Source organism: Notechis scutatus, chromosome 3 (genome assembly GCF_049901735.1).
Source record: "Notechis scutatus isolate UNSWTSFEM ecotype Mainland chromosome 3, rNotScu1.2, whole genome shotgun sequence".
In the NCBI taxonomy this organism is placed as follows: domain Eukaryota; kingdom Metazoa; phylum Chordata; class Lepidosauria; order Squamata; family Elapidae; genus Notechis; species Notechis scutatus.
The window spans coordinates 24,134,410-24,157,238 of record NC_142011.1 but is presented as its reverse complement, the minus strand read 5'-3'; the positions used below and the strand labels follow the sequence as shown (position 1 = coordinate 24,157,238).

At 41.4% G+C, this 22,829-nt stretch overlaps 1 protein-coding gene across 4 annotated transcripts in view; it reads right to left on the bottom strand.

Moving 5' to 3' along the window:
- SULF2 (sulfatase 2) overlaps positions 1-17,814 on the bottom strand; it is a 265,589-nt gene extending 247,775 nt beyond the window's left edge. Inside the window, exon 1 of one of the 4 annotated variants that reach the window (XM_087959310.1) lies at positions 17,519-17,814. The gene's annotated coding sequence lies outside the window, so the exon portion shown is untranslated. The remainder of the gene's footprint in view (positions 1-17,518) is intronic. The other 3 variants (XM_087959311.1, XM_087959308.1, XM_087959309.1) reach the window with 3 other exon arrangements.
- Between the last annotated feature and the right edge of the window lie 5,015 nt (positions 17,815-22,829).

The following is a 22,829-nucleotide window of genomic DNA, read 5'->3' as shown; positions in this document are numbered from 1 at the left end:
CATCTAGATATCATTTGTTAACCTGCATTTTGTACAAGTGGCACAAAGCTACAACAGCAGCCAACAGTCAAAAATTCATTGTTGTTTTTGTTTGTGTAAGTCTCAGATACCCTGTATATTGCAAGTCATCTTAACTGAGGAAGAAGAGGTGGCCACAGTAAGTATGTGTCCTTCCCTTCCCTGCCACTGCTTTACATTTTTACTACCAAATCTCTTGAGATCAAATGATTTGGAATTCTCACTAAGACTAGAGAAGACAAAGAGGTTTTGCCACTCTTCACCTTAAACGAAACTGACTGGATGTAGTTTGAGAGTATGCGTTTATTTTTCACAGAATATTTTAACAGCTTTGTTCAAATCTGAGAGAAAGCTAAATGGTAACAAGAACACTTTACAGAGTCACCTTCAGCAACATTCTTGTCATCTTCAACACTCATCCAAAAATGAAAAATGGTTTTGCAATGCATGAATTAAGCTTGTATCAAACTCACCAGATGTATGCTTTTTCTATTGTTCTCGTTGTATCTGTCTCCCTAAAATCCCCAGAGTCTTGTACTATTTTGCTTCTGAACAGAAGGGGTGATGTTTGAGAATCACATTTTTCTTCCTGGTCCTTTTCAGAAAAGAACTGCTAAATTGCAAGCAACTGAAAGCTTTAGTGAATACAACAGAATAGTGCTATATATTGAGAGAAGCAATTTGGTGCAGTGATTAAAGGCATCTTGTAAGGAACTGGGAAAGTTCTAGTCCTACCTTAGTCCCAGAAAACAGCAGAGTGATTCTGGGCCAGCCTCTGCCCCTCAGCCCTAGGATTAAGAGGATGGCAAGACATTTCCAAAAATACTGCCAAGAAAATTGCATGATTTGTCCAGGCAGCTGCTGGGAGCCAAAACTGATTTTTTACAAACATATGTATTAGGAGAGACAATAATTTTATGGCATGATAGCTTCTAGAGACGTTCTCTACCAGCAATGGTGGACCAAGGCTAAGCAATCAGGGTTAATCCACTCACCTCTGATTGATGATATAAACTCAAACCAATTTTATATTTGCAACAGGGAAGGGGGAATTGTTTTTTCAAGAAAGGCACCAGGTACCTTGAAATGATGGCTGCTCCCAAGTGGGCTAGCTTTTTTCAATCCTCCCCAGAAACAAAACCCATTAAGAATACTTGCACATCATTGAAAATTCTGGCTTCCCATGAATGAACAAGTGTACTAGTACACAATCCTCTGCCAGTTCCATTTAAACAAGTTAAATGAACCACAGAAAGCATTTGCAAGATGTCTTGGGATGTGCAAATGACTTCAACAGCCATTTAAGTGGCTTCCATTCCAAAACATTTTTTGGAAGCATAAACAGTGGTTAGAGATGCACAGAAGCAGTCAATATCTTATACTTGACAGATGGCAGAACAAAGAGAAAGAAATGATGCATGAATGAATTCTGACCAGAAAGGCAATATAAATTAACACATGCTTTTGAAGACATATTCAGGACCAGGGACATAATAAAGATGAGGTACAAACTGAAGCTGATCACATTCTTTAGAATTTTGACAAACGACTACACTTATTTTATACAGACTGACAAAATGGTTGAAATTATTCAGTGTGAGAGTGAGCACAAATAAACTTATTGATTCATAAATCAAATATGTAAGCCACCCTAGTCAAAGAAATTCTGGGCAGCACATAAAATAAAAACAACATAACATAATACAAATAAAAGAAAGGGGTTCTGCGGAAAAAAGGAGAAAGAAGTATTATGTATGTTCATCCCTTTGCATTTTCCTATAAAGTAGTAAAGGTGGGATGAAAATGTAATAAATAAATAATGCTGAGATTAGCACACCAAACCTATTAATAAAATTCCCAAAGCTGCTCATACTTCCTAATGCAATGGCTGGAGGAAAAGCCAAGTCTTCAAATTCACTTTAAACTACAGTGTTGGAGCAATTCAAACTTTTTGGGATATACTATTCTAGACGGCATACCATCCAAGTTCCATTAGATAATATTGTTTTAAAGACAGGAATAGGAAAATGCCCAATCTGTCAGACTTACTGAATAGATAGAAACAATGGGAGAAAGGGAGACAGCCAGATCTTACAATGAAGGTTACAACTAATACCCTGAATTGCACTTGATAACCAAACGGGCTGGCATAGAGGTATACCTTGAGTAAAAGGAGTAAAAAGAAAGCAGGGAGAAATACTTTCAGGCTTGTAAAATCGATGTTAGCCCTTTGAGACAGTCCAGACAAGAAACATAACAATGGATATTAACTTTATCTTCACTGTAAGATTACATTATCAGAATCTCCCCTCCTTTTCTTTTATTCTCCAGAAAATTAGGGAAGGTCCTTTTTGAAACGCTTTCCATGTACCCTCTATTTGTGGACTGAGATAACACCTGCATGATGGTTTTTTAGTTTGCAGCTCTTCCATCTACCTCCCAAGAGCATTCCTACATACCAATACACACATTACACATATACCATAATCAATAGTTTTGAAGGGCATCAAGAATCCACAGGAGAAACAACACTATCCAGATTCTGTCACAGGTCATAAACCAACTTAATCAATGGTGTCTCTGTGTTATGCCTGAAATCTGATGGAGAAAGGTCCTCTGAAGCTGCAATCCAACTGTCTTCTCAAGAACCTTCCATAAAAGTGAAAGTTTCAAGACTGGATTACAGCACCAATCTAGCAATGGCTTGAGAAGGAGGCATACAGTCACCTCCCACCCAGTTCACTCAAAGATGGACCCAAACAAACATACTCTGTTACTCTTATAATATGAAGAAGACAATTACTCCAGATTTCTGCTGAACAAATTCCCTATTCATTCTTGTCATATTTTTATTTCCCCAAAACAAGTTATATGGAAGTATATGTTGAGCTCGAGCTATATACAAAGTTACATTCAACCTCAAATACTGGAGGTATGATTTTTGGCAGCTGGATTGTACTTTGCTACTGCATACAGGCCCAGAAAGGAGATTTCTTGGACAGATCCATAATCTAACCTACTAACAAGTTTTCAGAAAATCATACTGAATAGGTTTTTTGAAACAACAAACACTGACAGTCTAGCCACAACAACTCTACTGGATACCTTCTTAGCTTGCAGAAAAGAGTGTTTTACTTTTCTTCACTGTAATAAGGTTCTTGAATCAATTAAAGAAGATGAATGTCAAAGTCAAAGCTGCATACCTGGCACAGTGTGACATAGAGATGCCATAATCTGCTTATTTACATAAAGTAGTGTAGAAATTATCTTCATTTTGAGTGTCTTAAAATTCCAGAAAGAAGCATTCTAAACTAGTGATGGCAAGCCTATGATATGACATTTTAGATGACACATCAGCATTCACCAACAGCTGACACAACTATTCTCAAAAGCATGCCATGAGATTTTCAGAGTCTATGGAGGCCACGCATAAAGGATGGGATATGTCCTTATGCAGCTTCTGAAGTCATGTGAGAGGGCAGTCTCTCAGGCATCTTACAGAGCTTCTGCAAATCACGCAAGAATGGGGTGGACTTTCACATGGTTTTGGAGGGGGCAGAGACTGGAAAAGTATTCTCTGAAAATGCTTCAAGGTGACAAAGGCCTCAGCTGTCTCAATTTGTCTGTATTTAAAAAAAACAAATGAATATAGGTAGTCTTCAATATACAACCACAATTGAGCCCAAAATTTTGACTGCTAAGCAATTAAGTGACTTTTGTTCCATTTTACAACTTTTCTTGCCACAGTTGTTCACTGAATCACTGAAATTGTTAAGTTAGTAACATGGTTGTTAAGTGAATCCAGCTACCTATTGACTTTAGCTTCACAAAAGGTGATCACATGACCCCATGATATTGTAACTGTCATAAATATAAGTCAGTTGCAAAGCATCTGAATTTTGATCATGTGACCATGGGGATGCTGCAAAAGCCATGTGAAAAACAGGCATGTCACTTTTTTCAGTGCCATTGTAACTTCAAAAGGTCACTAAATGAACTGTTGTAAGCCAAGGACTATCTGTAGATAAAGATTTGTTTCTCTTTTGTTCAGGGGGAGAATGCGTGTGACACTCCAGCAAATTTTTGACACGTTCGCCATCACTGCTGTAATCGAAACAGCAACTAAAATAAGCAATGTTCAATGCAAGCCTTATGCTGATATAAACAGCAAGCATAGCAATTTCAAGTTGGAGAGCTTTTACTGGACAAGTTGTAAATCTTAAGGCAGGGAGAAAGGCTGGCTATTTAAGTCAGTGAGAATGAAACAGGAGAAGTTGCTTGCCTTGTAATTACATCTATTGTAGCAAGCTAGGAGAGTTCAGAGGCAAGAATACTGAGATAATTGTTCAAGGCAACCCATAGACTGAAGCACCAGAAAGTTGTATGAAAGCTGATATGGAAGCTGAAAGATGTGATTGCAAGGCAAGAAACAGAAAGTATATAGAGCATTGAAGGAAGACAGGTCTGGAAATAAGAATGGGTCCAACAAGAGAAGAATATCTGGAGCATACTTTTAAATAGCCACAGTTCCTGACTGCACTTAATTAGAGTTAATGCTCATTTCCCTGAGGAGCCCCTTTAACTGGTTATGTGATTTAGGATTTGGCATTCTTCCCAAAGTCTGCCTCTGACTCCTTACTACTGAACTGGAATTAGGAGCTAGCTGTGCTGAGTCAGACCTATTACATGTAGTCCTTGAGTTCATTTAGTGACCCTTCAAAGTTACCTCACTGAAAAAAAGTGATTTATGGCCGTTTTTCACACTTGCAACTATTGCAATATCCCCACGGTCTCATGAGCAACATTCAGATATTTGGCAATGGGTTCATATTTGGCAATGGGTTCAGTTGTAATGTCCTAGGGTCATGTGACCTCCCCTTTTGGGACCTGCTGATCAGCAAAGTCAATGGGAAAGTTAAATTCACTTAACAACTGTGTTCTTGACAACTTGACAAATGCAGTGATTCACTTAACAACTGTGACAAGAAGGTCATACAATGGGGCAAAACTCACTTAACAAATGTCTGACTTAGCATCATAAATGTTGGGTTCAATTGTCGTTACATTTTCTAAATGTATCAATGTAATGATACATTCTCCTCCATGCTGCATCAAGAGCCCAGGATGGGTTGACTCCTTCCTATGACATCATTTAGCTGAGTCTGTACTAAGATAGAAAAGCCAGCCCCCGGGAGAGACCCCAGCTTTTGACTCAGCTCCTTTCAGTCAGTAGCTGTGTCTCCGAAAGCGTTCTGTTAGATAGCACTCACCAGCGATCTTCAGTAGTTTTTTTCCTCGCTTCAAGCAGCTCCCAGGGATCTGGGCAGCTGCTCTTCCAGGAGAGCAGGGCTCTCTCTCCTGCAACGTTGGGAGCAGCATTACAGAGCTCTGTGCAAGCAAGCTGGGCAGCATCTGTAGACCTCCCCCACGCCTGCGGTTTGGAGCGATCGTAAAAACGATCGGCAAACTGATAAGAGCACAAGCCAGCTGATCGTGTGGCTGGTTGCTGCGTTTTTCCCTTGCTGACTTCGCTCGGGGCTCTGTATAGCCTAAGGAGCGATTCTTCGATCTTGGAGCTTGTTTCCTCTAGTCAGTCTTGCCATCTTGGATTCAAGCCTTCCACCACGAGGTGAGTGGCCATTTTGTAAGCCCGGGGGCCATTTTATACCCTAAGGGGCTTAATAGAAAAATTTCTAAACAGCTTCTTTCCAACGCAAGAGCCTTTATTCTACAAATGGAGCAAGATAAGGCTCAGGCAGAGATTCCCGCCCCCAGTGGAACAGTCTCTTAAGCCCAATAAGAGAAAAAGACGTAGGCAATGCACCCTGTCAGTCCAGAGGGAGGTGGCTGCTAAAATCAGAGCTAAGGCTCTAGCCCCTAAGAAGGCAACTCAGGCTGAATTGAGGGCAGAGAAGCGCAGACATGTAGCTCTAGAGAGGCAGTTCAACAGAACTACTCAACAGAAGGGAGTGCAACTACAGCAGGTTTCAGGTGATACTCGTGGGCCCCAACCAAGCCCTCCCAGGGGAGGAGAAGTTATCTATGAGCCTTCACTCCATCCTGGTCTCCTGAGGCTCTTGCAGTACAATCAGGTCCTCAGGATCTAAGCAGATCTGGGCCTTATTTCCCACAGGCTTCTGGGCTCTATGCTCCTCCCCCTCCCTCCAAGGCTTCAAACCTCTCCTCAATCTAGGCCTGAAGCCACCTTCACTCCCACAGCAGCGGGCCTTCAGTCTTCTGCCTCTACCTTTGAGCATAGATGTTGTCTCATTGGCCATTAGGCAGGGATTGTCTGAAGGCTTCAAGCAAATTCTTCAACCTCTGGAAATGGTTCAGGCCCTTCTCCCTTCTCAATCTATAAGTTCCTTGCCTCATCATCCTGATTTACACAGGCCCCAGGACCTCAGGGTCCATTCTTCTCTACCAGAATGGGAGGAGGTTGATAAGGAAGGAAGGCCTTCACCATCTGAACACAGTTACTCTTCTCATTCAGAGTGTGAAGAGGGTGAGATTTTTGACCAAAATCTTTCAGGGGAAGAGGATTCTCGCCCAGAGCAGACATCCTCTGCGTTGGTCTTCAAACCTACTCTCTTCAGGCCATTACTCAGCAAGGCCTTGGTCACTGCCAAGCTGTCGCCAGAGGAAGTGGCTCCCAAGCCACAAGGAAATCCCTCTAGCCAAGGGGATTCGCTCTTCACCAAGCCTGTAGTGCATGCAGAGATTTTGCCTTCTCCCATTTTGTTCCTGGACGTGGTCAAGGAACAGTGTGCTTCTCCCTCGGCAGGTCCTCGCCCATCTTCTCTGGATAAGCGTTTCTACAATGTCAGCACAGCTCTGGAAAATGCCCTGGCAGTGCCTTCTGTTGACATTCCGGTTCTGGCCTCGTTCTCATCTTCTGGCACTCCCACGGAGCCAGCTGTCGCTGCTGTCCAAACTTCTGGGGAAGATGGTCTCCTGTATTGGCATTGTCCCGTGGGCTCGGCTCCACTCCTGACCCCTCCAATGGTTCCTGCTTCCCTACCAATGAGCAGGAACCAGCCACTCATCCATTAAGGTCCCACTCCCGCCACAAATCCAGAGATCTCTCAATTGGTGGCATTCCCTGTCAATCTGGAGGGGACTCCTGTTCAGGGACCCAGACAGGCTAGTGATAACCACCGATGCCAGCCTCCTGGGTTGGGGTTCCCATATGCAGGGCCAGACAGCTTAGGGCATTTGGTCCAGATCAGAGCAGACTCTTCCCATAAATTGGCTAGAGCTCAGAGCCATTTTTCTGGCTCTCAAGCATTTCAGGCAATCAGTGACCGGCTCTCATATTCTAGTCCTTACGGACAACATGGCCGCAAAGGCTCATGTCAACCGGCAAGGGGGGATGAGGTCCAAAGCCCTCATGAGAGAGGCTCTACGGTTGGGGTTATGGGCAGAGAAACACCTGTTGTCGATCTCGGCAGACCACATCTCCAGGGTCGACAACTCCCAGGCCGACTGGCTCAGCAGGAGCCTAGTCAACCAGGCAGAATGGTCCATTCCTCTGTCTCTATTCAGGGATCTTTCCCTCAGATTCGGAACACCGGAGGTGGATCATTTCTCCACTCCTCAAAACGCCCAAGTCACCAGATTCTTCACCAGGTTTCCTTGCCAGGGAGCGGAGGGAACCAATGCTCTTCGGTGCAGATGGCCCAAGGGTCTCCTCTACACCTTTCCCCCACTTCCCATCATTCCGGGAATAATTTGGAAGATGTTGGAGGAACGTGCGGAGCTCTTCCTCCTGGCACCCTATTGGCCAAGGAGGCCCTGGTTTGCGGACCTGGTCAACCTATCGGTGGCTTCTCCTTGGAGGATCCCAGCCCATCTAATCTCCCTTCACCAGGGGCCCCTGCTCCACCCCAGAGCCCCAGTGGTTCAAGCTGACCGTGTGGCACTTGAGCGGCAGTGGCTAGAGGAGGCTGATCTTCCAGAAAGGGTCATCCTCACTATCCTGGCGTCTCGCAAACCTTCTACAAGGTGCATCTATGATGCCACCTGGAAGGCTTTTTCCTGGTGGTGCCTCAGGGAGGGTTTTTCTCCCGCTTCAGCCCAGTTGGCAGAAGTTCTTAGCATCCTTCAGCATGGGCCGGAGAAAGGTTTGGCCCCCAACACCTTACGCAGGCAGGTTGCAGCCCTCTCCTCGGTCCTTTCATGGGGTTCGCTTCCTTCCTTATCCCATCACTTCAGTCAGGAGGTTTTTGAAAGAGGCTTCCAACCTGGTTCACAGGTATCCTTCCTGGGACCTTTATATGGTCCTCAATGCCCTTACAAAGCCCCCCTTTGAACCCCTTAGAACAGTGTCTCTCCGTTTCCTGACTCTGAAGGTAGTGTTCCTTGTTGCCATCACTTCTGCCAGGCGGGTATCCGAGCTTGCTGCTCTTTCCATCAGACAGGACCTTTGTTCCTTTCACGATGATAGGGTTGTTCTTCGTCTGGACCCCTCATTTATTCCGAAGGTTAACACCTGGTTTCACTGGTCCCAGGACATTGTTTTGCCTGACTTCTGTCCTCTCCCGCAACATGACTTAGAGCGGCAGTGGCAAACGCTAGATGTAAGAAGGGCTCTTAGAATATATATTAAGCGCACTTCCTCCTTCAGGAAGTCAGAAGTCATGTTTATTTCCTTTTTCCCTTCTCACTTGGGGAACAAGGCCTCTTCTCCTACTATTAGCAGGTGGGTCAGGTCTTGCATTGAGCAAGCCTACAAAGCTGCGGCCCTTCTGGTTCCCCGAGGTCTGACGGCGCACTCTACCAGAAGCGCGGCCACTTCTGCTGCCTGGGCGACCCAAGCATCCTTGGAGGAGATTTGTCATGTGGCCACGTGGACATCCCCACCTCCTTTCATCAGACACTACCATCTGGATACTTTTGCCTCAGCGACTGCAGCCTTCGGCAGACGGGTGCTTCAATGAGTGGTTCCACAGTCGGTGTTATGAGCCGGACAAGGACCCGCCCATGGACATGCAAGCTTTGGTATGTCCCATCCTGGGCTCTCGATGCAGCATGGAGGAGAATGGGCATTGGTAGAAGTTATTGTGAACGCCCTTTCTATCTATTCTGTGAGAGAGCCCAGCCCCTCCCTTGATTCGTCCGGAGAGGGTAAGACCTATTTCTGTATTTATTTTGGGCTTTCAGAGACACCTTTCAGTCTGTCAAGTATCTTCGCCAAAGCTGGGGTCTCTCCCGGGGGCTGGCTTTTATATCTTAGTACAGACTCAGCTAAATGATGTCATAGGAAGGAGTCAGCCCATCCTGGGCTCTCTCACAGCATAGATAGAAAGGGTGTTCACCGTAACGTCTACCAATGCCCAATTTCAGAAGCTATTCATATAAAAACACGCAGGGATGTGAACCTAATTTTCCTCCGTCTACTTACTCAGGTTTTAAATTATTCCATGACCAATGCTAATTACTAAACATTATGAAGTGCCATTCAAAGCATACAATTATTTTGGGTATCCATTCTTGAAGATTCATTGCAAATCTTAAACTACAGCTGGGGTGTCAAACTCAATTTCATTTAGGGCTACATTATGGTTGTGTTTGACTTTGGGGGGCAGGGGGTATGGTCAGGTGGCATGACATGTCAGTCATGTTGGGGGCACCTGTACTGGCCTGAGTGCTCTGCCAGTGAAAACAGAGCTTGGGAGGGCTACACACAGCCTGCCTGAGCTCCATTTTCACTGGCAGAGGCACCATGGGCCAGTCCTTTTCTGTTTCCAGGGTGGCCCTGCAGGCCAGATCTAAGCACCCCTTGAGTTGGATTGGGCCCGCGGGCCCTGAGTTTTACACTCCTGAATCCAGCATTGTGAAACTTAAGTATTTTGCTCATACAAGTTTACTTGGGTCAAAAGGCTGAAGTATCATAGTACTGTAATGCATAATATACATCTATGTAATTATAATATCAGCATTTGTTTTTAAATGCATGCCAGGCTTTGAGATGATTATCAAAAGTTTAAAAAGTTGTATGATCTATCATTATTTAATCTATAGTCCAAGTTTTAAAAGTGTAACCTTAAACATTGTCATTCTTTGCTCCTAACTTCAAGAAGGACAGTAGAGTATTTACAAGGAAGAACCTAACAATTGCAAGCAGAAGGAATTTCTGCAAAAAAAAAAAAAAAGCAGCAAAGAACAATCTGTGCTTATGGATCTCCTGTTTGGCATCTTTTCCAATGCACTTGTACTTTTTCTACTTTGGACAAACCTTCACCATACCACCTTGGATTAGTTTGTCTTGCTATGCTGAAATTTGACTCTTTTCTCCACCTCCTAACTATTCATTGCAAGTCCTGATCTGTTTCCTTTTAAAAAAGTTTCTATACAAGACAGCAGCAAACCCACTGGACACAGTCATGTGTATGCTCTTTTAGTATAGCATTGATGTCTAGTATTATGTAAGATGGGGGATCAATAATTTCCTGTAAAACGATTAAAGTGCTTAAACATTATTAAGTAGCATTAACATTAGATCCTCCCATGTTATGTAGCAAATCGGGCAGCAAGGGATCTCCACTATTTCTGGTTTTGGGTGAGCACTTCAGCATCTTCCCATGTGATGTTTAAAGTCTTTAAGTCATCTATGAACATTCTTTGCCATGTATTTTTAAAACATTATATTAAGTATTAAATTCAAGGAAATCTTAAAAGATATCCTATAGTTCTTAGGATTGATATAAAGGATGATATAAAGGATGTTGATTTATTTATTTATTTAGCGTATGGCACATGTTAGCCAGGGATCACGAGGTGGCTGGCTGCTTCTGTAAAAGGAATTTTTTTCGGGTGGTGTTATAGTTACGGGATGCCCTCTTTTCTTGTCCCTGCATGGTTTATTCACTCACAGGAATTGAACAGCCAAGCTGCCAATCTCAGCAGTGCGCAAGCCCAGCATCTTACGTGAGCCACCACGGGGCCCAAATCAGTACCATATATTCCTAGTGATTCCTAGAACTGGCACGATACTACCTTGTCAGCTACTGCCACGCTGAATTTTGAGTTGGGAACAATGAAGGTGCAAGCTCAGAAAGTATGAAAGTACAAACTGCTAAAATCCAGATAAAAGTTCAACAAATTTAGTGGCAGACTTAAACTGAAGGACTAATGACTCCCAACAACTGAGGACAGACTCTAACCACCCTTATGAGGAGAAATTTTCTGACAGTGAGATCAACCAACCAATGGAACAGCTTGCCTTCAGAAGATGTGGGAGCTTCATCACTGGAAGCTTTCAAGAAGCATTCAAGAAGAGACTGAACTGCCATCTTTCAGAAATGGTGTAGGTTCTTCTGCTTGAAGGTCCCTTCCAACTCTGTTAATCTGAATCTAATGAAGCATCGCAATGAATGGACTCTTCAGGACTCCTACAAGTAGTCATCAAATTATGACCACAATTGAGCCCAAAATTTTCATTGCTAAGGGAGATAAGTGAGTGCCCTATTTTACAACCTTTCTTGCCACAGTTGTTAGGTGAATCAATGGAGTTGTTAAATTCATAAAACTGTTGTGAAGTAAATCTGGCTTTCCTATTGACTCTGCTTGTCAGAAAATCACAAGAGGTGGTCACATGACCACAGGTCACTGCGACTGTCATAAATATGAGCCAGGTGGCAAACATCTGAGTTTTGATCACATGACCATAGGGATGTTGCAATAGTTGTAGGTGTGAAAAACGGCTATAAGTCACTTTTTTTTCAGTGTCATTGTAACTTCAAATAGTCAGTAAATGAACGGTTGCAAGTCAAGGATCACCTGACCTGGTGACATGAGAAAGGCCTCAACCAGGAACACAAGCTACAGTAGCTTTGTCATACAATGCTCCAAACCAAAAAGCTGTTTCTTTAAAATTTTGTTCTTCATGGAATAAAAAGAGGCTTAGTTAGTAAGTAAGCTCTACACCAGGTACGCTTCAATTTAGCTCACACTCTGAGTGATCTGTAGATAAGATAGCAATAGAATGAGAGCAGCTTTACCATTGTAAATTACCATTTACTAATACCAGGGCATTGTTACAGGATTTAAAAGACTACAATTACACAGGTAGAACCAATCATAGTGGATGTACATTATCAGCACCAAACTGAGAGATGTTAACTGAATGGCAAAGGACATTTTAAAATATTACAGCAAGGCTTTTGTGCACACAAGAAAGGGAATTTCTGTAAAGCTGCTGCTTTTTATGTCAAAAGAATCCTATCAATTGTCTTTAAGCTGCTCCTGGAACTTGAGTTCCTGCTTCAATTCTAACTGTACAAGTGCCCTCTTGAAACCAATCACAAACCTCGTTGCTTATTCCCAGCAAGGTTTTTTAGGCATGCATCCAAGGCACCATCAATTCCATGCTGTACCAGAACAAAACAATGATTAGAAACAAGCATGTACCTGCATGCATTACCCTTTGCCTCCTGAAAAACATTTTGGTCAATATCTCATTTGTCCCTGAAAGGTCTACCAATAAAGAACCTCTTATTATAGACTCAACTCAAGGTCTTTGCTGCAAATCTGGCTCACTGATTTGTTCTACTCTTTAATTTGTGTTTCAACAGGGAGCAATTATTTTAAAAACAAATCTCCGTACTGCTTCTCATGAAAAGTAATCCTGGAGAGGCTTACAATAAAAATAATGAAACCACAATAAAAATTATTGTATTGAAAGTGAAATGTTAGAAAAAATAATGGCCAATGCAGTACCAAAATTTAGGGATTGAACCAATTGGTACTGGGAACCGTACTGCAGAATGAAAATCTCTCTGCAGGGGTGGTGACAACATAAAGAAGACCAGGCATAAGTATTTCAAACTTTGAAAGAGTTAGGAGGCTGGATTACTAGAGTTAGAAAGGAAACATATTACATCATAAAAACTATAATACACATAATCTCCTACTTTGTAAGCCAACATTACTTTAATTCTGAAGGAATAGCGACCACCAATTTTCATCTCAGACACTCAAAAACATGGAAGATTGGTTTATATAGGTAGTCCTTGACTTACAACAGTTCATTTAGTGACTCTTCAAAGTTACAACGGCACTGAAAAAAGTGACTCATGACCTTTTTTCACACTTAAGATCATTGCAGCATCCCCATGGTCACCTTATCAAAATTCAAATGCTTGATAACCTGACTCATCGTATTTCTGATGGCTGCAGTGTCCTGGGGTCATGTAATCACCTTTGGTGACCTTCTGACAAGCAAAGTCAATGGGAAAGCCAGATTCACTTACCAACTGTGTTACCAAGTTCACTTAACAAATATGGCAAGAACGGTTATAAAATGGGACAAAACTCATGTGACATTTCTTTCCCTTAGCAACAGACATTTTGGGCTTGTAAGTCAAGGCCTACCTGTACTAAATCAGAAATTAAATATGAAATGTCTTAGGATATGCTTATTTTGTTCTACCTCAATTGAAAACCAGAAGACAATGTCTAATGTTACAATGTACAATGTACCTATTGTACAAAGCTACTAATGAAGACAATGTTACATCCTGTGCCACATCTACAGGAGGGATGACTATCAATATACTATCAACAAAAGATCTAGATTACATTTTGGAGTTAGAGTTATCTATGATCAATCAGCAGAATAGGCAGGGCTGAAATGTCTGGATTATTTTATTCTCTGTTTGTGGGATTCCCTGTTCTGTAGAGAGTAAACAACAATCCCACTCACAAAAGAAAATTTCAGTGTTTTAGGGGTAATGTAGAAAATTTCGGTGGTCCACAGAAAAATTATTTTCATTTTTATACTGCAATAAATGTTTGTGCTGCTGCAGAGTCTCACCCTTTGGGGGCTTTTTGTGCGGGTCGGGGGGGGGGGCAGAAATTCTGACTTGGGATCTGCTTCAGCCTCCTGGTGTGGGGCTTTGGGTGAAGGCTGGAAGGAAGCGTCACTGGTGGCAAAGAGCCGAAGGGCCTTGTTCCAGTGAGATTGCATCATGGCCTCCAGGCACTGGTACCTGGCCTTGCACTCCCACCAGTCTTCCCTCTGCTTGGAAAACCTATGCTCATAGTCCTCAGTGAGGTGCTTCTGTTGAGCCTCCTTCTCACTCAGATCCAATTTGAACTGAGCCAGCTGTTTTGCTAACTCTTTCTCGTGGTGGCTGCTTAGCTCCAACAACTGCTTCCTTTTGGGGCCCTAAGGAGTCCGGGCAGGCAGGCGAGGAGTGGCTGGGAGGAGTGAGTACAGGCTGGTGAGGCGCCTGACGTGAGTGACATCGAGTTGGCCATGCCCACCCAGTCACATGACCACCTAGCCATGCCCACCCAGCCAGTCATTAGGCAGATCATATTAGTGTTCCATGGGATTTAAAGTTATGAATTTAGTGGTACCTGAGATCTGAAAGGTTGGTGGTTCTGGAGCATGGCATTACCTGCAAGTATTAGTGAACTGAGAATGTGGAAATCACCTGATTAGACAGACTGAGGATTAGGATTGGCAATTCAACTTGCTTGCCAATTTGCTTGTACTTCATTGCACATGTAAAGAGATGGCATAAAACTCTTAGCAACACAGTGTTTTTACAAGGACTATGGATTTGACTCTGCAGTCCTAGTCCTAGGTTGTCTCCATTTCTTTGAGCTAGTGCCAGGTAGAAATAGAGCAGCGCCAGACAGAAATAGTACAATCATTGCCATGAACATCTATTATACTATTGCAACATGCCCTATAGAGGTTATTTTTATCTTGAACTTGTAATTGGTATAAACTATAGCTACACCATTAACAGGTATTAGGTATTAGAATTACATTATGCTGTAATGAAACTCTGCATTGATTGCTAATTGCTTACTGGTTTATAAGTATTCCACTACAATTTGCATATTTAAGTCTTAAAGCTGATTTTCAGGCCTCTGAATTGCTTCCATTCTTTTACTATTTAGAAATATATGTAAGTATATATCTACTTCATCACACTTTTAAAAGCAATTGGAATTAATTTTATATTTTTGATCATTTGTATTGGGCTTTTTAAAATCAAATATTTACAATGCATTCAATATTCCAATATTTGAATTGTGTGTATCTATTTCATGGGCTTATTTATACACTGCTTTTATGAAGTTGCTTACCATAGCTCCATTAGAATGTTTTAAACTACCTTTCCTATAAGTAACTCCAGCATTGCTAAAATGCAAACAAAGTTGAGATTTATAGATCAAAATATCTAAAAGTCATCACAGTGTGAAGGATACAGTACATGTATACACATTCTTGGGCTAACTTTGTTAAAAACCCTTGATCATCTATGATATCAATTGTAATTACCTTGAAATGCAGTACCCTTCTAGTTGTGACTGAGATCTAACCTATTGTATTTTTGTTTCAAATTCCAAGTTTGTTTTTCTTACAAATATCGGAAGCATTAAAATGAAGGTTCGAATTCTTATCATGGACTATACTTGGATCCTATAGTGGCATATCTCTTACATAACAGTTCTAATAGCTGTAAAAATTGCAGAAAAATTTGACCCTATGCCAGTATAATTCATACTTCTTTGCCTTTGGTATTTAATCAAGAATTGCCTGAAGAGTACATCCTAGCAAAATTGAAGAATTGTACAATTTTTTTGTAATGATTGAGTGCTACATTTTTAAAAATATTAACTGTATGGCATGAATCTTGAATTAAACCTTAATTCACCCTTTCTCAAACTGATTGCATTGCAAACAATGACCTTAGGATGACTGCGTGTTCATAAATATACTTTAAAAAGATTTTCAAAAAATCAAAATAATAGATTTTTACTTCTGCAGGATTTATAATATCAAGGTAAAACCAAGATCTTTGTGTAGTTTTTGGTTCTTATGATTTTCTTTCATTCTTTTACTTACCAATATCATAACAGTTGCTATTAATCCTTCATTATACAATACGCTATACAGTATAATAAAACATTATAACCATTATGTGTTTTTGCTTATAAGTAATAATTGTTAACTGAAATGAATCAATTAAAGAGAAATTTCATTTAAGGAGTGATGAGGAAAGCTTCCTTCTTCAGCATTTTATTAGTATGGCTTCTTCCTGCTTCATTAATCTTAATAAAGCAACCAACCAAACAACCAATAATTTTATGCATAAACCAACATGAATGTTAGAACTGGCTGAATAAATCACAAAAAGCAAGATAGCAAGAACCTTTATCTGTTCCAATTTAGGTCACAATTATGCATTTTTAAGTTGATCTCCCTTGGCCACACTGACTAAAAATTAGGAGATTTGACGACAATGCATCTAGAAGGCACCGAGTTGGGGAACTCTGCATTTAGCCCCAAGTACATGACATAATGAAATAACAGGACAGTTTTAGCTTCATTCCAGCTGCAACTCTAAGTTTATTATTAGCAGTGGTTGCTTTCAAGTAGATCTATGAAAAGAATTCTTAATCACTGCAGGTTGAAAAGATCACATTATATGGATATTAAGGAAACCTTGGGGGATTATGAAATCAAATTCTTGGATCAAAATTAATCAGTTTCTTCTGGCTGAATGTCACTCCTCTCTCACTCAAATTTACTCCAGCCAAACACTCAGTAACTAATGTCAACTGGGATGTGATTGATTATCCACACCTGTTACTACCCAGAAGCATGCAGTCCACATGCAAGCTCACACCAAAGAATGGCATTCCAATCCTATCAAAACAAAGGAAGTGTGAACGGGTCAGCTCCTACCACTGTTTAAAAAATAAGGAGCCTGAAGAAGCGTGGTGTTAAGAGGCAGGGCTGTTGTGTCAGGTGGTCTGCGTTGTACTACCTTCTCGCCTGATATGGTGGAGCTCAGCAGCAGCCCATCAACTGTTCAGTTCAGTTGGCTTTTGCAAACCGGTACGGAAAGCATCATCTCCTCTTAGTCAAAATGTTTCAGCGGATCTACATTTAAACAACGCACGTTTCATGCAGCTGCTTCAAGTTTTAAACAAGGGTGGCGCTGGATGGAAGGCCCAACGTTAAAGAAGCACTAATTATTCTGCACTCACGCAAGACGACCGCCCCCTCCCCCTCTGCTTCACCTGGTCTTCCCAGCCTTCAAAATACCCCTGAAAACTGTTCCAAGCGTCAGTTGAAAGTCCTGAAGACAGACTCAGCCTACTCTCCCATCCCTTCTCCCCCTGAAAAGCAAGAGGATCTTACGGGACTTCTGGAGAAAAGACACCCACAAGACCGCGCGCAAAGTTAAAAGGGCAGGTTTCTCTCTCTCTCCCCCTCCCCCGGTAGAAAACAAACACAGCGCCGCCGGGCTTGGCTAAGCAGCGGCAGCAGCGAGGTCCCCCTTTTCCCATCCCCGTAGTTCTAAAGGCGGCACCCCCAGAGAATCCGTCCTGCCTGCCGCGGGTGCCTCAGATGCAAGAAAACAAGGTCAAGATTCCAAAGCTGCGACGGGGAAACGGGAGGTGGGTGGGAGAGAAAGCCGTGGGGGGGGGGGAATGCTTTCCCCTCTCGCGCCCTGGCCAAGGAACTTACCCCAGGCAGCCTTTCGGCTGTAGGCAAGCGCGCTTCTTTCCAGTGCGCGCGCTCTCAGGGCCGAGGCGGCACCGCTCTGGGCTCGCCGAATTCAACGCGCCCCCCTCCCGCCGCAGGAGGAGACGGAGCGGGGCGCTCGGCCTGGCAACAGGGAGCGAGCTGCGACCCCCGAAAGCGGCGGCGGCGGCGGCTGTAGCCGCGGCAGGTCCGCCAGCTAAGCCCGTGCAATGGAATGGAAGAGCGGCGCGCGCGCGCCCGCAAGACCACACAGCCGCTGCTTGGCCTGGGTCCCGCCCTCCCTCGGTGCGCCGCGCGAAGGGCTCCCGACGGAACAGCCGGCGAGCAAAGGCAGGACCTAGCCGAGAGGAGGAGGAAGAGGTGTATGTGTGTGTGTTGGAGGTGGGGGGGAGAGATGCCTTGAACCATCTGTTGCAAACCGCCACTTTGGCTTGGGGGTTGTGGAAGAGGCAGCGCGTTTTTCGCTTCCTCAGCCCCGTTTGTGCATCTGCTGTGTGTGTGTGGTTGGGGAAGGGGAGATGCAGGACGGGAAAGTTATCTGCCAGGAAGGCCCAGCCAGCTGGAGGCACAATCAAGTCGTTCTCTCCATCCTCTTGCCTCTGACGCCCCTCGCCCTCTTCCTAACTTTTCGCGTCCACCTGCTAATACCTGGTGGCTCACCAAAGTGAAATACCTTGATCGTTTGAAGAGATTGGAAAAGGCAGGCACTTTCTCTATCCATGCAGCAGCAGCAGCAATTACTATGGCTCAACCTGTTGTTTGCCCTCTGCCACTGTATCTTTGTTTATGGAGTGGTTGGTGAATCTAGACAGTTGAAAGTTTAAGCTTAGCATGACATTAGAATCCAGCCAAATCAGACTATTAGCCTGCACAACATTAGACTAGTGGGGTTTAAGTGGCACTCTGTGCTTGCAGACACTGGAATCAAAGGTTGGAACTTTTGCATGTAAAGAAATGGCTCTCTCACTGAAGCTGCAATTCCTGATCCAATATAGCAATAGAACTTAAATTTATATACTGCTTTACAGCCCTCTCTAAGTGGTTTACAGAGTCAGCATATTGGCCCCAACAATCTGGATCCTCAGTTTACTGACCTATTTAGCTCCTGTTAAGTAGTTTACATTAGTTGCACTTTCAAAGGTAGCCATTGCTGATTTTTTATTTTTTTAAGATTGGTACAAGTTACTGAAAGCCAAACAGGATCCTGAAATACTTCTTGGATTGAAGGTTAGGAAATCCCAGAGCTGGTAGGCTACACTAGGAATTTAAGGGGAAAGTAATGGCAAACTGCTTCCAGACTTTGCCAAGTAAATTACATGGGCAGCATCATGAAGTTGTTAGGAATCAACTTTTTCCATTAGCTCACTGTTTATCAAACTTGGCAACTTCAAGAAATGTGGACTTCAGCTCCCAAAAGAGAAAACTACCCAGGTTTTGAGAAATGCTCCCTTAGTTCAACGAGAGAGAGATTTCATAACTGAAGACAAATACTATACAGGTAGTCCTTGACTTACAACAACTCATTTAATGACCAAAGTTACAACAGCACTGAAAAAAGTAACTTATAGCCATTTTTCACAGTTACAACCTTTGCAGTATCCCCATGGTCATGTGATCAGAATTTACTTCATATTTATGACAGTTGCAGTACCCTGGTGTATGTGATCCCCTTTTGAGACCTTCTGACAAGTAAAATCTATGGGAAAGCCAGATTCTCTTTGATAGCCATGTTACTACCCTAAGAATTGCAGTTATTTACTTAACAAATGTGGCAAGAAATATTGTAAAATGGGCAAATGTTTCACTTAGCAGAAATTTTGGGCTCAATTGTGGTCATAATTTGAGGACTACCTGTATGTTGCAAGATAAACCATTGGAAAAAGATTCTGCATAGGTGCAAGTAAATTAATTGCATCTGTCTCTATAACTTGTGGCTGAAACAACAATCTTGTCATTTTTCAAGCATATACCTCATATCACAATAACAATAATAATAGTTTTTAATAACAAATGGTCTCTAATAACAAAAAGAACAATTATGAAAAATGATATATAAAACAAATTTTAAAAGGTATTCTAGCATCTCTTCTCCCTTCCTGCTGTATGTTTATTCTCATAATATGAAGGGTTGCAGTGGATTTTTCTTCAGATAGTAGATTTAATTCCATATTGTCACCACCGCTTATGGTCCATGTTTCATTAATTCTACTATATTTTCTGCTGTGAGGAAATTTAGTCCATTCCATGTGCATGACTAGGGCACTGCCAGGAGACAAAGTATTTTCCCCCCAAAATAATATTTGATAGAAAGAAAAGATTGGATGTCCCAAAGGTGCTTTTTCAGTAGGCAACTGGACTTCCTTGTTTTTTTCTTTTGAAGACGTTTCGCTTCTCATCCAAGAAGCTTCTTCAGCTCTGACAGGATAACAGAGAATGGAACTATCCTGTCAGAGCTGAAGAAGCTTTTTGGATGAGAATTAAAACATCTTCAAAAGAAAAAACAAGAAAGGCCAGTTGCCTCCTGAAAAAGCACCTTTGGGACAACCATGACCTGGATGACTGAGAATCTGTACAGACTAAAAGTTTGGATGGTTTATTTTAATGTAGAAAGTGGCCACCTTCTTCCAACTTCTGAAAATGTCCCACTCATTCCTAATAGTATGGCATTTTTCATTAACAGAATGGTCATGTATGAAAGGAAGCACCTGTTTTACCATTTTTGCTATAAAGGGAAAATGACAAAAACAACTGTCACATACATTTCAGATAAAAAAAGATCCCTGTTCCTTATTACTTTATTTCAAGTTCACTGTATCTTAATGAACTTGAAAAGATCTTGGAATGGCAGTGACTAGAGTTAGATGTTCCTAACAAAAGTCATTTGGAGTGAAGGTATTTAACTACAATTCTTTTAGTAAATTTTTAAAATAAGCATGTAGGGCAGTATTTTTCAATCTTTAACAACTTTAAGATGTGTGAACCAATTCTTGGAGTTCACACATCTTAAAGTTGTTACTGTAAGTTTGAAAAACCTTATTGTAGGGAAAAAGAGACCTGACTGGAAATTCATCTCTTAAATAAAGAAGGCCTACTTTTGTCCAGGGTCCATTAATCTCTCTAATAACCAGGATGCCACTACTGAACAGGTCTTATGTCCAGAGATAACGTGTCTCACATAATTTATTGTTTCTGACACATAGAAATGTTTCTGTATCTAAAGAATTTGAAATGTTTAAAATATTAAAATAAAATAGAGAGCAAAACAGACAGATTTATTCATTCCCTCCCATGTCTGGAATTATGTTTAGACCACCCAACAAAATTTTGCCATCATTAAAATTGATGAGTACTTAAAGAATATAAAACCCTTGGAAAACAGACAAGCAAGTTTTGGATTAATTAAAAACACTAGAACTTTAAATATGGCAATTGGGCCATAGAACTTTTAAGATATTACCTAATCATTTTTAAAGGTCATCTATAGCTATCACCACAGCATGAACAGTGAAATTCATACCTTAATAAGAACAATTCATCTAATCTCATGTTTCAATGGAACAGCTATTCCAAATAATACATATTTTTTGATATTGCTTCCATTTTTACTTGAGCCCCCACCCTCAACAATATCTGGTAATCTGCTGTGAGTCTTCTGGAGGGAGTTGACTACAAATTTAATAACAGAATGAAAACATCACCTTGGTTATTCTGCTGATCCAAGCACAACACACTGAATCAGAAAGCATACATTATGTAAAGTAAATACTCAGGATCTCATTTATTTTGACTCCTTTAAATTTAAGAATTAAAATGATACAAGTTATGCTTAAATGACAGGTGACGGGACTAGAAATAATTTGTTTAAAGACATATATGTACTAAAACCCCTCTTCTCTGGCACTTATAGCTAAAGGTAGTAATTTTATTTCTAGGTTCATGCTAAGCAGTAGATTCTTGGCACACCATTTATTTAAGAGTACTTAATGCTGCAGTCGTATGCATGCTACATGGGAGAAAACACCATAAAGTATACTGTGACATATTTCTGGATAAACATGCATATGATTATATCAAGCTCAGCAAATGTCAAGATCTCTACATTTTCTTTAGATATGTTGTGTGTCTAAAAAAAATAGAATAACTGAAAGGCATATCTAAATGGAAACATTTAGGATAGAAAGATAAAGTGGAAAACTGTATTATTAATCAAATGATTGGTTTACATTCTGTTAAAACAGCAATAGCAAATCCCTTCCATATTGTTGCCAAGAAAGTAAGATATAGAAAATTTCCATGACTCAATCTTGACTTGAAAGAGCAGCAAGCAAAATCCACACAACAAAATATTGTCACAGACTACATTTATGTTTAATATAGAAATATGTAAGTGAAAGAACGTGATACAGGAAAAAGTATTCAGTATCCAGAATTTTATAAACATTTAATGGAAAATAAACAAGTCGTTCTTTAATAGAATTTATTTATTTATCAAACTTGCATGCCACCCTTCTTGCCAAAGGCAACTCTAGGCAGCTTATAGGCACTGAATAACACATCAAAACAATAAAGATCTTAAATTTAAAAATTCAATTAAAATAAAACTAAGCAGGGTAGAGAGGGAAGGAGCAAGGTACACAGAGAGAGGAAGTGGGGTGTCCTTTATTCCATCAGCCTTTGGGGCCCCAGGCCTTTCCAAAGGCAAAAGGGTGATAATGGATCTGACCTTGGAAGGGCAAGATGTTTGTTTGCTTGCTTGCTTGTTTATCAAATTTATTGGCTTCCCATCTTACTGCAGCATAACTCTGGGCAGTTTAAAACCTTCCAGTTACAATGTCCCAGAGGAATATTGAATATTATTCAATTAACTTCAATTTCTATCCTGTATCCACATAAGGCAATGTAGGCATCCTCACTGCAATACAAGTGGATAAACTACTCTGTGTAACCATAATTTGAGCTTTAATGAAGCAAAATCAAATGTTGGGAGAGATGTTCCAAAAATTCTGGTAAGGATTCAAAATAAATCATTTTTTAAAATAGCCTGCTCATGACTTTTTTTTTTTTTGAAGATATTTAAAAAGTTAATTATATCCATCAGGCATGATAATTCAGGGTTTTGTAAAGGTCATGTCACCACAGAATGTCCCATTTTCCTTAAATCAATTGATCTCATTGTACTATGGTTTCTACTTTCCTTTTCCCCAGGCATCTATAAGATTAAATGAAATTAGTCATTAGCTTTGAGGGTCCTGAATTCTAAATCTAAAAGCAACTTTGAATTTTTCAGCATGCT